This window comes from Cupressus sempervirens, chromosome 2 (assembly GCF_028749045.1).
Source record: "Cupressus sempervirens isolate cs-2001-9-10 chromosome 2, ASM2874904v1, whole genome shotgun sequence".
Taxonomy (NCBI): Eukaryota; Viridiplantae; Streptophyta; class Pinopsida; order Cupressales; family Cupressaceae; genus Cupressus; species Cupressus sempervirens.
In genome coordinates, this window is record NC_143119.1 from 691,901,190 (window position 1) to 691,917,336 (window position 16,147).

At 35.2% G+C, this 16,147-nt stretch overlaps 1 pseudogene; it reads left to right on the plus strand.

The window, feature by feature from the left end:
- The first annotated feature begins 9,127 nt into the window (after nt 1–9,127).
- The window catches only part of LOC149575266 (ATP-dependent 6-phosphofructokinase 5, chloroplastic pseudogene), a 143,377-nt pseudogene continuing 136,357 nt past the window's right edge, over nt 9,128–16,147 (plus strand).

Here is a 16,147-nt window from a genome sequence, read left to right on the forward strand (position 1 = left end):
ATCTTTCGAGGCCATCTTGGGTGCATAAGATTAGGATCCAAAATCTTGTTTAAATTTTTAGGAGGCCTGATTGGGGATTTCATCACCCCTTGGGACGACCTCAACTCCAGTGTTCTGGTGGAGTATAAGAATCGGGAGTTGAATCGAAAGACACCTCTCTTGGGATCAAGATTTTGTCACTCGAGCTAAGCCTCAAGGAACTTTATACCCTTGAGAAGTGAAAGAGGAGAAGTGGGTTACCGCTCCTCTCGGCTGTGTGACATCTTTTTGGTTTCATCTATGGATTTGGGCCTCATGTACCTTGGGTATATCGAGGACTCCCTAGCTAAACCAATTGTCAACCTTGCAGACAACCATCTAGGATGTTAATGTGTTTGAAGTGACTGATCAAAACATTTGTAGAACATACACACTCCTTGGTGCAAGTATCACATTCTGAGAATCACAAACTTCTATCTGGTCATTCCTATCTATTGCTTGATTTTTTTTACTTGTTAAATGAATGTTTGCCAAACTTGATCAATCCTAGCTTAGGGCACACTTAGCGTAGTCACTGCCTATTTTAGAGTTGGACAAGTTGAAGCAAAACAACCAAAATCTCCCCAAAGCCAAGCAGATTCAAGAATTTATGTCGAAACAACCCAAACCCAAACAAAAGTTTCACAAAGTCAAACTCAAGCCATCTCAGGCATACCAAGAAATTTTGGCCAAGAGAAAGGAAATAACACCAAGCCCTCGAATTGCCAAACTCCACAAAGTAGAAGACAAATCTGTCGATGAAGCCTTTCAAGAAGCCTGGTTAGATCACACTATCAAATTTAGCCAACATCCAGGAGTTAATCCTGCTTATGCCTTACCAACTAGGCCTGATTTCTATGATTAGACCCTCTTGTTTCTCCACATCTTCTTGCATAAGCTTCACTTTAGAGTCATCTTTGTAGGAAAGCCAGCCATCTTTAGTCCTCCCCTTAAGAATTTTAGCTCATCCATCTCATTTAGAATCAAACCATCTAGCCAGCAATCAAAAAAAAAAAACATTCACATCCAAGCCTTCAAAATTGTTGTCACATTGCTAGAACTTGCTTTTCCTACCATCTTCCAAACCACCAATCTCACCAAGATTATCCCTTTGACAGAGCTTTGTGTAGGGTAATCTAGCTTTGTCATTTGTTATCCCTCATCACCTTGAGCTAAAGGTTGGGATCCACAAGTGGTCAATCTCGTGTTCTTCCTAAAGGATCATCAGTCTATCCTTAAGTTGACACAATCACCACCAAGCTTGCACATAGGAAAGCAGACCTTTCATACTTTGGCAACATATCTTTGAAGTTAGAATCCCAAACCCAATCCTCCTTATGTTTTTTCATATAGCTTTGCCTCAACCTAGGAAATCATTTGCATAGAAAAACCTTTCCCTTTTTCCATCCACCAGCATTGTTGCATCTCATCCCTAGGAGCATTTTCATGCCGCCCGTCACAAAGAATAAACAAAGAAATATTTCTCTTAATGGTTAAATAGTCAAATTATATCAAATGATATTTGAAATATTTTGAATGTGAAGGTTGGAATTAAGATACTAGATAGAACATTTTGAAATTTTAAGTGGCATTTGTAAACTTTATAACATGGGCAAGTAGTGAGTTACAAGTTGAAGAGTTTGGAGGTGAAGAACAAGTGAAAGAAGAGTTATGTTCTTGGGAATGCAAAGCATCTTTCCTCTTTGGTGTGCATTCAAGGAGACCAAACATGTGCTTGCAAATTTAAGAGGGATTTTTTTCCCATTGTTTATTCATTCCCTTGTTATTTTCTAATGATTTTTCTTATTATTTAGAGGTTGTAAAAATTGCGAAGAAGACCCAAGGATGGGTGTTTCTAGGTTTATAGGAAGGACAAGGACACAAAATTATGTATTTTGTTGTTATAACATATTTTATGTTTAGAACATATATTCTATTATTTAAAATGGTTTTAATAATTAATGTGAAGTTTCATCCAAAACTGTTTGATTTTGGTTGTAAATACTAACACAGTTTTCTCTTAGTTTCTATGAATTATGGTAGGAATTGTTGTAGATGTATTTTTTGTTCAATATTAGTTTGTAATAGTAATATTTGTGTTTTTCATTACACATAAATATATCACTTTTTGAAACTTATATGTAAATCAGTTGCATTATTTGAGCATACTTCTTTACAAATAGCTAATATGCATTCAACTTCTTTGAATGCATTTGCATCAACCATTGCATCATCTAGTTAAGAAGAAATCATTACTTCAAGGTATATTAATATAATTTATTGTATTTTTGGCTTGTTTGAAATTTTTTTTAATTAGGTTCAAAATATTATAGTTTTAGTTTTGTCACCTAAAAATATGGCAAAATGATAACTAGTAACAATGAAAACAAAACAATCTAACCTATAAACTCTGCAACCCGTTACCACTTAGATTTGAATTTTGAATTTGTTCATGGTAGGCCCTAGGCATTTGGATCCTCCACATTACCTAGATCTATATATGGTGCTAGCTTTTCACAGGGATTTACAAGACATGAAAGATGGTGGTAGGTCCTTGGGTGATGTTGGGAAGTCTTCCTCTGACATTGTGGTTTTGGGTAGTTGGGAACCTACTAGTTGTCCACTAGATGGAGGTCAAAATTTGATAGATGGGACACTAAGAGGTTGGAAGAATGCACTTGTGGGCTCTTCAGTGGCTAATGTTTCAACGAAGGATCCCAAGATTACTCATGGCATAGATGGGCCAGTGATCTCCCTCCTCGATACCTTGGTGGATAGCATTACCTCTGGCCTTAAACTTTGTTTTGTGGGTAGATTCATAGTATTTAGACCTACAATTGAGATGGTTCATAAATGGATGAGTCAAAAATGGAAAATTAGGGGTAGTGTGGGTGTTTTAGCAATTCCAAGTGGCCTCTTTTGTTTTATATTTACATCAGAGGAAGATATCAACCTCATACTCTCAGGAACTTGGTACTATGGGACGCATTGTCTTTCCTTGACAAGGTGGCACTTGAGCTCTGATGCTAGTGAAAAGCTAAATAAGCTAGTTCCATTCTAGGTAAGGTTACCAGGACTACCCCTTGAATTTTGGGATGAGAAGATCCTAAGGTGGGTGGGGAATTCTTTTGGGCATTTTGTTACTATGGACAAAGTAACTATGCAAAAATATCGATCGGTATATGCCAAATTTTGTGTGAATGTGGCTTTAAATTTAGGCCCTCCTAACTATGGTCACATTCAAAACCAAATGGGGAGATAAAGTTCAACCCATTGAATATGAGAATATGAGCCTGTTCTATTAGAAATGTGGTCAATTCAAACACGCTATTGTGGATTGTAAGGCTCAAATGCAAAAGGATAAACAAAAGGAAGGCTCCTTGGGAATTGTTGTGGAAGTTATGGGGGAACCCTTGGATACCCCAATCTTGGTGGAGGAGACTGCTGATGTTCAAAAAATGGAGGATATCCTAGTGCAAACTTCCCCAGGTAAAGGAAAAGGTACATTGTCTATTAATACAAGAAACTAAAATGTCTAATGCTAACTTTGATAGAATTGCTAGTCATTTTTGGCCAAGTGTTGCTTACATGAATATGGATGCTGAAGGAGCCTTGAGGGGCATTGCTACTATGTGGTACCCATGCTCTATGATGGGGGTTGAAGTTTGGAAGGATATAAATTTCATAATTACATAGTTCCAAACTAGTATTCAACATTGGGGGCTTATAAATATATATGCTTCTAATAGTAAGGTAGGGAGAAAGGAAACATATGAAAATCTGGTAAGGATTCTAGAAAATATGAAAGATAAACAATTAATGTGTATGGGAGATTTTAATATCCCCCTTTATCATTTGGAGAAACTAGGGGGAAACAGTGACTGCCCTAAAAGTTTTCAAGACCTTAATGACTTTATGAGCAGAATTGATTTTATTGATGTGGATTTGAGAGGTAACCAATTTACTTAGACCAATAATAGAAAAAGGAATGATCTTATCTAGGTGAGATTGGATAGACTGATGGTGACAGGGAACTTGAATAGACTAAGCAATTCCCTATTGGAGAACCTTACTAGAACTACTTCAAATCTTTCCCCTTTAATATTTTAGTGGGAGGATGGTTTAAAGAGTGGACCAAAACCTTTTAGGTATGAAATAATGTGGCAATCTCACCCAGAATTTAAAGATAGAATTCAAGAATGGTGTAATATAAGGTTAGATGGCACTGCTATGTATAGACTGACTAAAAAGCTTGATAATATAAGGAGAAATGTTAAGGGCTAGGCTAAGAGTTCCTTTGGAGACTTGTTCAAAATCAAAGGAGAAGTGGAGGAAAACCTAAAAAAGATCCAAGGGGAAACTACTAAAGGAAATAACCTTGAAAGTGCAACTAAGGAAGAAGAGGAATATAGAAAAAAAATGGATGGATATTATGTTGAGGGAAGAATTTTTTTGGAAACAAAGATCAAGAGTCCAATGGTTAATTGAGGGGACAAAAACACTACTTTCTTTCACAGGTTAGCGTCCAGTTATTAAAGAAGAAACACAATCAATAGATTGGAAGGGGAAGGAGGTAGGGTACATAAGGACCAGGAGTAGATGGGAAGACATGTGGTAAAATATTTTAGCAAGGCTTACATCAAGGATAATAATGCAGGAAATTAGGTTATCAGAAGAAGTTTGATTAACACGATCCCATAGGTGTTGGGCGTAGTGGAAAACAACCACATTCTAGGAAAAATCAAGGAGGAAGCAGTGAAATGTGTTGTGTTTTCTATGAAAGCTTATAAGGCCCCAGGTCTAGATAGTTTCCCTCCAGCTTTCTTCTAGCACTTCTGGGAGATTGTTAAAAGTGAACTGGTCTAGGCTACCAAAGATTTCTTTAAAACTAGGAAGATGCTAAAAAGGATTAATAAGACTTTTATTGCTTTAGTTCCCAAAACTCTGACACCCATGAGCCTAATGGATTTTAGGCCTATAAGTCTATGCAATATAGTATATAATATCTTTTCCAAAGTTATAGTCAACAGGATAAAACCATTACTGGAAAAAATTATTGGCACTCCATAGAAGGGATTTGTTCTACGAAGACAAATCCTAGATCCAACGATAACCACACATGAGATCATTCATTCTATGGAAAAAAATAAAAGACTTTGAATGGCCTTCAAGTTAGACATCTCCAAGGCCTATGATAAGGTGAAGTGGAACTTCCTCTATGATGTGCTCAAAAGAGTGGGGTTCAATGAAAAAGTTATAAACCTAATTAAGATGATGGTAGTGTCGTTTTAGTTTTCTATTCTTTTAAATGGCTCCCCCTGGGGAAATTTTGGAGTGGAGAAAGGACTAAGACAAGGTGATCCACTATCACCCTATCTTTTTATTATGGTTGTTGAGGTATTGGGGAGGTCTTTCACCAAACTGGTTAATAGAGGATGTGTTAAAGGGATTAAGCCTTCTACTACAGCTAATACTAAAGTGTTGCAGTAATTTGTTGATGATACTTTCCTCTTTGGACAATCTTCAGTCATAAAAACTAAAACTTGGAAGACTATCCTTCGTAATTATGAAGAAAGTTTAGGCTAGCAAGTTAATTACTATAAAAGTAAGAACTATTTTTTTAATATTGATTCCTAACTACAAAGGAAGATAAAAAATATTTTAGGTTGTCATTCTGCCAACCTCCCAAATACTTATCTTGGCCTACCATTAACCACTAAGGAGGTGACTAATGACTTCTGGAATAGTATAGTGGAAAAAATTCAAAACAAGCTAGTAGGATGGAAAGGAAAATTTTCAAGCAATGCTGGTAAATTATAATTTCTCTCGACAACTCTACAAGGCATTCCAATTTACTTCCTATCCCTTTTTAAAATTAACCAAAATATGGTAGATAAAATTGAGAGAATACAGAGGAATTTCCTCTAGTTAGGGATGAAGGAGACAAACAAATTGAGTTTGTTTAACTGGGATGAGGTTTGTTAGCTAAAGGAGAAAGGGGGATTGGGAGTTAGAAGACTCTAGGATCTGAATAAAGCACTCCTTACAAAGATAGGTTAGAGACTGGGAGAAGATAATATGGATTGGGGTAATATAATGAAAGCTAAATTTTTGTCAAATTCTCCTTTTACTTGGAATCTCTTCATTAATGATCTTTTAGGAGGCTCCAAAATCTAGATGAATATTGTTAGGAATAGATGTTGGCATTATGTTATATTTTTCATTAGTGACAACAGTTATTCAATTATGTATGGTTACCTAGCTCATCATTAAGACTCCAGTGTTTATCGAGCATTCCAGAAGCTATCAAGTGAATACAAATAGTGTACAGTCTAGTAGTTATCACTGAGAAAATAGTGGTCATTGAGTTTTGCACTATCTACCAAGCCATTAGTTGTGAGATGAGAAGCCAGTGTCTACCGAGTGATGGATGTGTAGTGTTTACTGAGTGAAATCAAGGTAAACAAAGGATTCAGTATCTACTAAGTAACACTATATCTACCAAGTCTCTAATGGTTACTGAGTTCAAAGTGACATTGTGTGATTAGTATGGACCAAACCTTTACTTATACTAAGTGCATGATGATGTCGAATAATACAATAGAAGCTGAGTATCAAAAGTTCACCAAGTCAGCTTACAAAACCTGAGTTTCTACTATTTGGCTAACTTAGTAATATTTTGTTTGCTTGTGTTTTAGTTGACCTTGAATTTGTAAATATTGAAATGGTATATATATGTAATGTATTGTATCATTTGCAATGTATGAATGAACGAATAAGTATATGGATGGATGGATGTGTAATGTTTTGAGAAGAGTGAATGTGAATTAATAGCATAGTAGAGTATTCAGCAAGGTCTACAAGGAGTAGTAAAGTTGTATCAATCACAAGAGGTGATCTGTACTTCAAGGATCTAATCAATAATCAATTTGTAAGTCAAATCTACTATTTCATCCTAATAGGTGAATTAGTTTTCTAAATCCTTTAGCAAGGTAGACTTAACAATCTTTCTTCAAATCTCTTAACAAAGTGCATACTTCATTGTATGTTTGTAAAACCTCTAACAAGGTGGATCTAGTAGTCCAAATTGCTCTTAAAAGAGCAGATCATCAGAAGTGGTCAATCTAAGCCTTAACAGGACAACTTTATAGTGCAATAGTGAAGTTTTGTGGGTATTATCCCCACCCCAATTTTACTTTCTATTTGAAAGGTTTCTGGGTCACCAAAATCCTATGTTCATATGTCATTAATGTTTATCTTTTAGTTTCTCATGCATGTAGTAGATTAGATGAATTAATGGTGAATGGATTATGCTAATTAAGTACTGAATTAATTTAAAATTTTTGAGGTTACTAATTCATCCCTCCCCTCTTAGTAACCTAGCTAGTCTTAATTATTTCTAACAATTGGTATCAGAGCTTTGTGGTTCTCAGGATAAAGTTTGATAGCTTCATAAAAGATCAAGGACAATGGAGATATTTAGACTTGACAAAGCTATTGACAATGACAAGCTAGATCTGGAGATGGTCATAGGTCAACTCAAAGAAGTCAAAGATAATCTTTCACAATCCCTAAAAATAAGGAAGGAACTTTTAAAATAGATGAATGACCACTAGTATGTTGAAGAAAGGATTGAAGACTTTTTCCCCTCAAGTAGTTCAAATGAAGAAAATGAGGCTATCAAAGAGCTTCTAGAAAAGAATGGCTCTCTACAAGAAGAGGTAAGAAAATTGAAAAGAGAATAGGAAATTTAGTCAATAAGATAGTGTGAAATCTTATAACAAAGGAATAAGGCAAGTGAAGACTTGGAGGAAAGGAACAATTCAAATAAAAATTAATCCCTTTAGTAAGAAAGTCTTATCAATTAGCTCTCCAATGCAAATGAGGAAATTATGAGTCTAAGATCTAAAAATGAAAGCTTAAGGAAAGATTTAATCACTGAAAGACAAATTAATGAAATATTGAAAGCTGATCTAATTTCTGAAAAGAAAATCAATAAAAGAATAATGAAATTTCAAGTAGACATGGATCAATTGAATTAGCAAAGTAAGAAAAATCTCTATAGGCAAAAAGGTAAAGTAAGACTTGGATACAAAGAATAAGGTAACTCTTCCAAACAAGGTGCTCAAAGGAATCAAAGACCTACTTGAAATTACTGTGGTAAGTTAAGTCATACATCAAACAATTTTTGGAGCAATGGAAAGGAAAATTCAATAGAAAATTTTACAATTGCACTCAACATGGCCATAAAGCTAATGAATGCAAGGAGAAACCAAAATTTGAGGGTAAATGTCACAAATGCAAGAAACAAGGTCACGAGGCATCTCAATGTAGATCTAAACCATTCAATCTAGCTAAACAACTTGTAAAGGAAATATTTGGTTGGGACTACAATACTTTGTGTAGATGTCATTATTGTGGAGAATATGGACACATTAGCATAAACTATGCAAGGCATAACTTGAGAAAGAAGGATACTACAATAAGATGTTACAAATGCACTGAACTTGGTCATATAGCTAAGAATTGCATGAACACAGGTAGAGTTGAAGATGAAAAAATAGCTAAAGTTGATAACATCAGGAAGCAAATGAGACAGCAATGGATTCCCAAATATACCAAGCAAGAAATTTCAAATGATGGCCATGTCACTCAAGAAGTAGGTGACTCCACCATTTCCAATTAGACTCTTAAGTGAAGAACTAGAACTGTATCTTCTAATCATATCTTGAGTATTTCCAATGAAAGGGAGCAAAATATCCAAATTAGTATTTCAAATATAGATGGATCACAAGAAATTGAGTCATACCAAGCAAGCTTAGTCATAGACTCAACCAAGCTAGGTCGAGAGTAATAAAATTTTTGTTCAGTTGCCAAGTCACAAGCTTCTATTGAGAAAGTGAGTGGATGACAGTCCATCACACACTATGTCATTATGGTACCAAGCATCAATGGAGAATTTTCATCAAAAAGGGAAGAGTTTGACTTTATTTTTCACCTTGACTTTAGTATACATAGAGTAGAGCAATTTCCAGGTGCATCCAAGCAATCTCGAGAAAATTTTTTGCAAAGAATTCTTTGAAGAAATTTTCTCATTTACCAAGAAACCATGGCATCCAGAAGCACCAGTAGTAGCAAGGAAAAAAGAGGTTCTGAGATGTTGGTAAAAGGCATGGAGTGGAAAGCATCCAATTTCAAGTTAGTTCTAGCAATTGCGGAGTCACTCGACCTGAATCGAGCTCAATCAAAAATTACTCCAAAGGTACTCCTTAGTAACGATATTCACACTCATTTTAAGTGTTCTATGCAAGAAATTGGAACCTTAGAGATGGATAGTACCCTAGGAGAAATGTGTATTGATGGTTCTTTGAAACCTAAGCATAAGCATTTAGAGATAAAAGGGTTAACCCATATCCTGCATCTATCAAGAAGTTTTCAAATTAAGTGGATTAGGTATATTCTAAGTCGTGTTCACAATGGTGAGTTATGGTTAGAGCAGCCTATGTTGATCACAAAGAAAATGATTCATATGATTACTAGTCTCCCTATCCTGAATAAGGCCAAAACTACCAAAACTCTAGGTTAGGATAAGCTTCAAAAGAAAACCCTAGCTGAGTGGGATAGTAGAGGTCTAAAAATTAGCATAGTATCTAACATAGAATTAAGGTTTGGTATTCACATCATTGCTCAGAAGATTTATAGCTCCAATCATTTGAACAGTGTGTCATGTGAGGTAGTTTATTTGGCATACAAGGTTGTAAAGAAGAATTTGGAATTTGATCTATCAGAATTATTGTTGAAGTAGCTAAACAAGAATATAGATAGCATCAAGACATCAAAGAACAACCCCTATAAATTTGGTTCTTTGTTAACATGTCTTTTCTTTTATGTTCAAAATTTTTTTCCATCAAAAGGTTCAGTAGTATGGAGAAAAGATACTCCAATTTTGTATCAAATTAATGAATTTATTGCAAAAATGGGCGAAATTTTTTATAGTATTATGGATAATTACTTTGAATTTTTAAAGGAGAAGATGAACAATAGGTTTAGGATTCCTCCTAAGCTAGTTGAGAAATATAAAGATGATGTATGTTTTATGGTTGATTGTGATAGAGTGTATATACAGGCAGTCAGACCCAGAATTGCATGGGTGAAACCTCTTCCATATGATGTTAACATTGATGAAACAAAAGATATTATTGAAGCCTTGTGAATGAGCCAGTAGATCCAAAGCTATCTATCTTTGCAACATATGATGAGGCAAAGGCTAGAATTGAGCTTTAAATCAAGCTACCTCAGGCAATAAGAAAAGGTAAGAGGAAGGTAGCCAAGTTGAAAACTGCAAGTGCCCCTCTCATGTTTAGTGAGGGTAAAGGTGAAGATATTGAGGAATCTGAAGAAGAAGAAGAGTAGGAATTTGAGAAGGAGGAAGAGCTTGTGAAAAAGAAGGGTAGGGTAATTATTACCAAGCCACCCAAAGCCTCCATAGTTGTATTTACAAGGAGATCAAAGAAGAAAGGTGGCAATGAAGTTGTGTTCAGCAAGCCCCCACTCACCTTCCAAGAAAGGTTGAAAAAAATTGAAGAAGGTGTAGGCATCACAAACTTCAAGGCATTAAAGTTTGAAACTAGGACAGATGCTGAAAAAATGCAAATTAAGGAGCTAGTACTCAATAAGATGGGAAAATGGAAATATTCCCTTAATCAAATTGCCCCTCAAATTTCAAATCAATTATTTGTAAGATTGCAACCAATATGGGAATTAGCTATATAGACAGCAAAAGATATATATGAGAAATCTTTGAGAAAGCTACTACCTAATCTTATAGATGTAGAAGTTAAGGCAGTAATGAAAAACAATGAAGGTAAAATGATGATTAGATTTCATACATGTTTGATTTTAATCAAAGACATTGAGCATGTGGTTAGAGATGCTACAAAAATGTGGAAAAATATCTATCATTTGGACAAGCCAAGTGAAGATCCAATAGAAATCAAGGATGATGATGATGACAATGATAATGAGGAAGAAGATAACACTTCATGTGTTACCATTGATGTTGAGGAATGTTAAGAGTTGATGAAGGATGATGAAGAAGAGAAAGAGGAAGAAGCTAAAGAGGACAACAATGAAGGAAATGAAGAGAATGATCCAGTGAGAATAGTAGCACAAGTCATAGCCTCCCTTTTCTCACTCTCCACCAAAGACTGCTACATCATCTAGGTTGGAGACAGTTTTAGCAAATGCGACCGCAATTACAACAGACATGTCATCTATTCAATCACTATTTTCTCCCTCTCAACTCCGAGTATCAATAATGAAAGTGTCTACCACTTCATCTATTGAGTTGTAGCCATCCTCTTCATCATCTCCTAAGTCAACTAGATTAGTAGTATGTGAAGCATCTAGTTCTACAATTTTGTCAACTTCAGTTCTGCATATGCTTGTAAGTACATCACTTGTAAATATTTCTACTAGTACTCCTGATGTATGTGCTCCAATCAATTTTCCACCTGTTATCACTTCAATTTTGGGTAGCACATCAGTTTTGGATTTAGTTTTCACTTCTCTCAATTTTCCTTTAGTTGGTCCTATTCAATTTTTCACTACAAGTCCAGCTATCTCTACAATCATTTCTATTTCTAACTCCAAGGAAGTAAGGTCATAAGTAGAACCAAGGACACCTCTAAAACTTCTGCTTATCAAAAAGGAAATTGATGATGATATTGACTTAGACAAAGAGATTTTAATTCCCAAGTTGGATCTAGATACTACTATAGTTGAAGAAATGAGACTAGTCAGTTAGCTTTTGGAACAGAAGGCAAGGCAGAAGTACTTAAGAGCTAAAAGAGATAGAGAGTTCAGAATAATTGAAAAATGCAAAGAATATAATAACAGAGGCTATAGGTGTTGATGTGGACTCATCTCAACACATTTTGTTACAATTAGAAGAAGTAGTCAATAAGTTCAATGAGGATACATCTGGTCAAGAAAAGTTAATTGAAAAGGCAGAGAAAAAGTTTGATAATAAAGTGCTTGAACACATTGCCTTAAACTAGTAGAACTATCTACAATTTTGAGCAATCTTGAACGTTCTTTCACCAATGTAACATCTTTTTTTTATAAAACTTTTTGATGTTACTAAGTACACCAAAGAAATAAAAGAGAAACTAAATAAGATTGATGTAGATATGAAGACCAGTGCTCAAAGGCTACAGCTTGACCCTAGCTCAAGCTCAACACATCATATTAAGGGTAGATTTTTGTTAGATATGCAAGTAGAATTGCTAAGAGAAGAAGCAAGGATCAGGTCCACATTGATAGATATCCAAAACATGATCCTTCCAATCATGGACACAATGCAAAAACATATTGCATATTCAAAAACATTGGTCCAAGATAACAATTTTACTATTGCAAACCATGTGATTGAACTTCCAATAGAAGTTCAATTGGCACTCTCCACCTGCAAAATTTTGCAACATAACTAGGATAAGACTTTAGCTTTTATTCTCAAGGTACATTTTGAGTTTCTCTCAAATTTTGATGTCTCTATTTGAATATATTGTATAACTCTTTGGCATTATTGTCAAAAGGGGGAAGAGCTATGTGGAGACAAAGGGGGAGAGAATAGTTTGATATATGTATAGAATAAAAGAGAGACTATGTATATATTATAACTTATGTATGGGGGAGATATGTACAAATTTATATACAACAACTTTACAAAGATAAATTTTGAAAAGTCAAAAATTAGCATGTCAATGTACATAAGTCTTGGCTTATAAGAGTTTTTGTCACTAATGCCAAAGGGGGAGATTGTTGCCATTATGTTATATTTTTCATTAGTGACAAAACTTATTCAATTCTGTATGGTTACCAACCTCATCATTCAAAATCTAGTGTTTACCAAGCATTTTAGAAGCTACTGAGTGAATACAGATAGTGTGCAATCCATCAGTTATCACTGAGTAGATAGTGGTCACTAAGCTTCACAGTGTCTACCGAGTCATCAATTTGTGATATGAGAAGCTAGTGTCTCTTGAGTGATGGATGTGTAGTGTTTACTAAGTGAAAGCAAGGTAAATAAAGGATTTAGTATCTATCGAGTCTCTAATGGTTATCGAGTTTGAAGCTATGTTTTGTGATTAGTATGGACCGAGCCTCTACTTCTACTGAGTGCATGATGATGTCAAGTAATGTAGTAGAAGCCAAGTATCAAAAGTTCACCAAGTTAGCTTATAGAACCTAAGTTTCTACTATTTGGCCGACTTAGTAATATTTTGTTTGCTTGTGTTTTAGTTGACCTTGTATTTGTAAATATTGGAATGGTATATATATGTAATGTATTGTATCATTTACAAGGTATGAATGAATGAATAAGTATATGGATGGATGGATATGTAATGTTTTGAGAAGAGTGATTGTGAATTAGTAGTAGAGCAGAGTATTCAACAATGTCTACAAGGAGCAGTAAAGTTGTATCAATCACAAGAGGTGATCTTTACTTCAAGAATCTAATTAGTAATTAAGTTGTAAATCAGATCTACTATTCCATCCTAACAGGTGAATTAGTTTTCTAAATCCTTTAGCAAGGTAGACTTAACAGTCTTTCTTCAAATCTCTTAACAGAGTGCATACTTCATTGTATATATGTAAAACCTCTAACAAGGTGGATCTAGCAGTCTAAATTGCTCTTAATAGGGTAGATCATCAGAAGTGGTCAATGTAAGCCTTAACAGACCAACTTTATACTATAGTAGTGAAGTTTTGTGGGTATAATCCCAACCCCAATTTTACTTTCTATTTGGAAGGTTTCTACATCACCAAAATTACGTGTTCATGTATCATGAATGTTTATCTTTCAGTTTCTCATGCATGCAGTAGATTAGATGAATTCATGGTGAATGGATTATGTTGATTAAGTACTGAATTAATTTAAAGTTTTTGAGGTTACTAATTCACCCCTCCCCTCTTACTAACCTAGCTAGTCTTGATTATTTCCAATAGTAGAAGCTTATTAAGGGAAGGGACAAGCTAGATTGTGGGGAATGGGTGTAGTATCATATTCTAGGAGGATAATTGGATGGGGGGAAAGTTGCTGATTTACAACAAATTTAAAAGACTAATGGAGTTACTAAAAGAAGACATACGAAGGAAGGTGAAGGACTATATTGACCAAGGGAGGAAGTGGAAGAAACTATGTAAAGACACTTACACCCAAGAGGATATTTAGCTTATTAAGGAATTGGAAATGATATTAGGAGCACAAAGACCCCCAATTTTGATCTAGGAAGATACTAAAGTTTGGGACTTAACTTCCAGTGGCCAATTTACAGTCAAATCAGCTTACAAACATCTTTTTAGTAAGGACTTCTACCCACCATTATGATGTAAAGTTTGGACTAGTAATCTTCTCCCTAACATTTATTTTTTCTAGTGGACTATTCAACTTTGTAAAATTTTAACTCTTGACAATCTGAAAACAAGGGGGTTTTCTATCACAAACCAATGCTATCTCTACAAAGAAAAGGAGGAGAGTATCTCTCACCTATTCCTTGAATGTTAGTATGCCTTGAAGATTTGGGCTATGGTGTGGGAGAAATTTGGTCTGAATTGGGTTCTGAAGAACAACTTCTATCATTTTTTGGAGAATTGGAGCTGTCCCTTCTACCACCCAAAATTGGTTTTTCTATGGAGAATTGTTCCACCATATATTTGCTAGCATATATGGAAAGAGAGAAACAACAGAATATTTAGGGAGGTGCAAAAACCTAGGGAGGTGGTTATGGGAATCATGGAGAAATTATTGAAGGAAAATTTAAGGGTAGCCAAATGTAAGTTACAAAAGGAAGAACTAGGTAGGAAAAAAGGTCAAATTGCTGAAAAATGGTGTGTTCAAGAGGAATTTTATCTTTTTGATAACTCAAAAGTGTTAAAGAGATAGAAAACAAGATGGAAACCACCAACCCTAACACAATTCAAACTAAATTTTGATGGGGCTGCAAGAAGGGGTATAGGAGCAGTGGGTGGAGTGCTAAGAAATGGGAATGGTGAAGCATTGTTAGTCTACTCTAGGAAGGTGGGGAGTGGAAGTAATGATTTGGCTAAAGCTATGTCTCTACCTTGGGTTCTTTAGCTAATTAGTGAAATACAAGTTAAGGAAATAACTATAAAAGGGGACTCCAAATTAATTATTGATTTGGTAAATGAAGTGTCCCAAGTGAGATGGAATATTCAAACTATCATCATGGAAATTAGGTGTTAGAGTAAATAATTAATTTATTAATTATTTATTCTATTTACTTAATCTTACTTAGGTAAATGCATTTATTTAATATTTTGTATTTAATGCATGTAGTGGTTAGTTGTTGACAACATGGGAGTTTGTTCCCTTCTAGCATGTTTCACCTTTTGTGGATATGTGTTGAGTTGTCATCCTTATCTTCTACCACCTTCCAGCTTGTTCTACAAGCTTCCATGAGCTCTTTATAAGTGGGCTCCCTCATTTTATTTTCATAAGGGCATTGTGCATATTGTAAATACATTTTTCTTCTTGTGTTTGCACATATTGTCTCTCATGTTCGTTTAGGGTTTCTTCCTTGCTCCACGCTCTTCCTTCCTTGGCTTCTCTTTGATAGGTTCTCACATGCAGGTGATCTTGGGCATCTTTAGAGTTGGCTTTCTTCAACTCCAACATGGTATCAAAGCTTTCCTACTACTACTTTGTTGAAGAATTTTGAAGCTGTGATTTCAACTCACAAACCCTAGTTTGTTTATGCATTTTTTCTTCAAATCAGGGGATCAAAAAAATTTTGGAGCATTTTCAGCCCAAACAGACATCACCATTGGATCTGAAAGGCTGTTCATAGTTAGGATTCATATAATGCTTTTCAATTTTGGAGATACAGCTCCAGGAGGCAAAAAAAAATTTGTTGCGGGCCATTTTCGTACGAATTTCTGAGCGAAATTTTTTTAAATTTTTTTTTTTTTGGCATACTGTCAGGAAGCCATTGGCTCACCACCCAGTAGCTATTGTTGCATAGCTCACCAACCACTACCATCAGCAGCACTGCCGAAGAGCTGGTGCGGCCCGGCCACAGCCGGCGGGCCCCCCTCTGGCCACCCT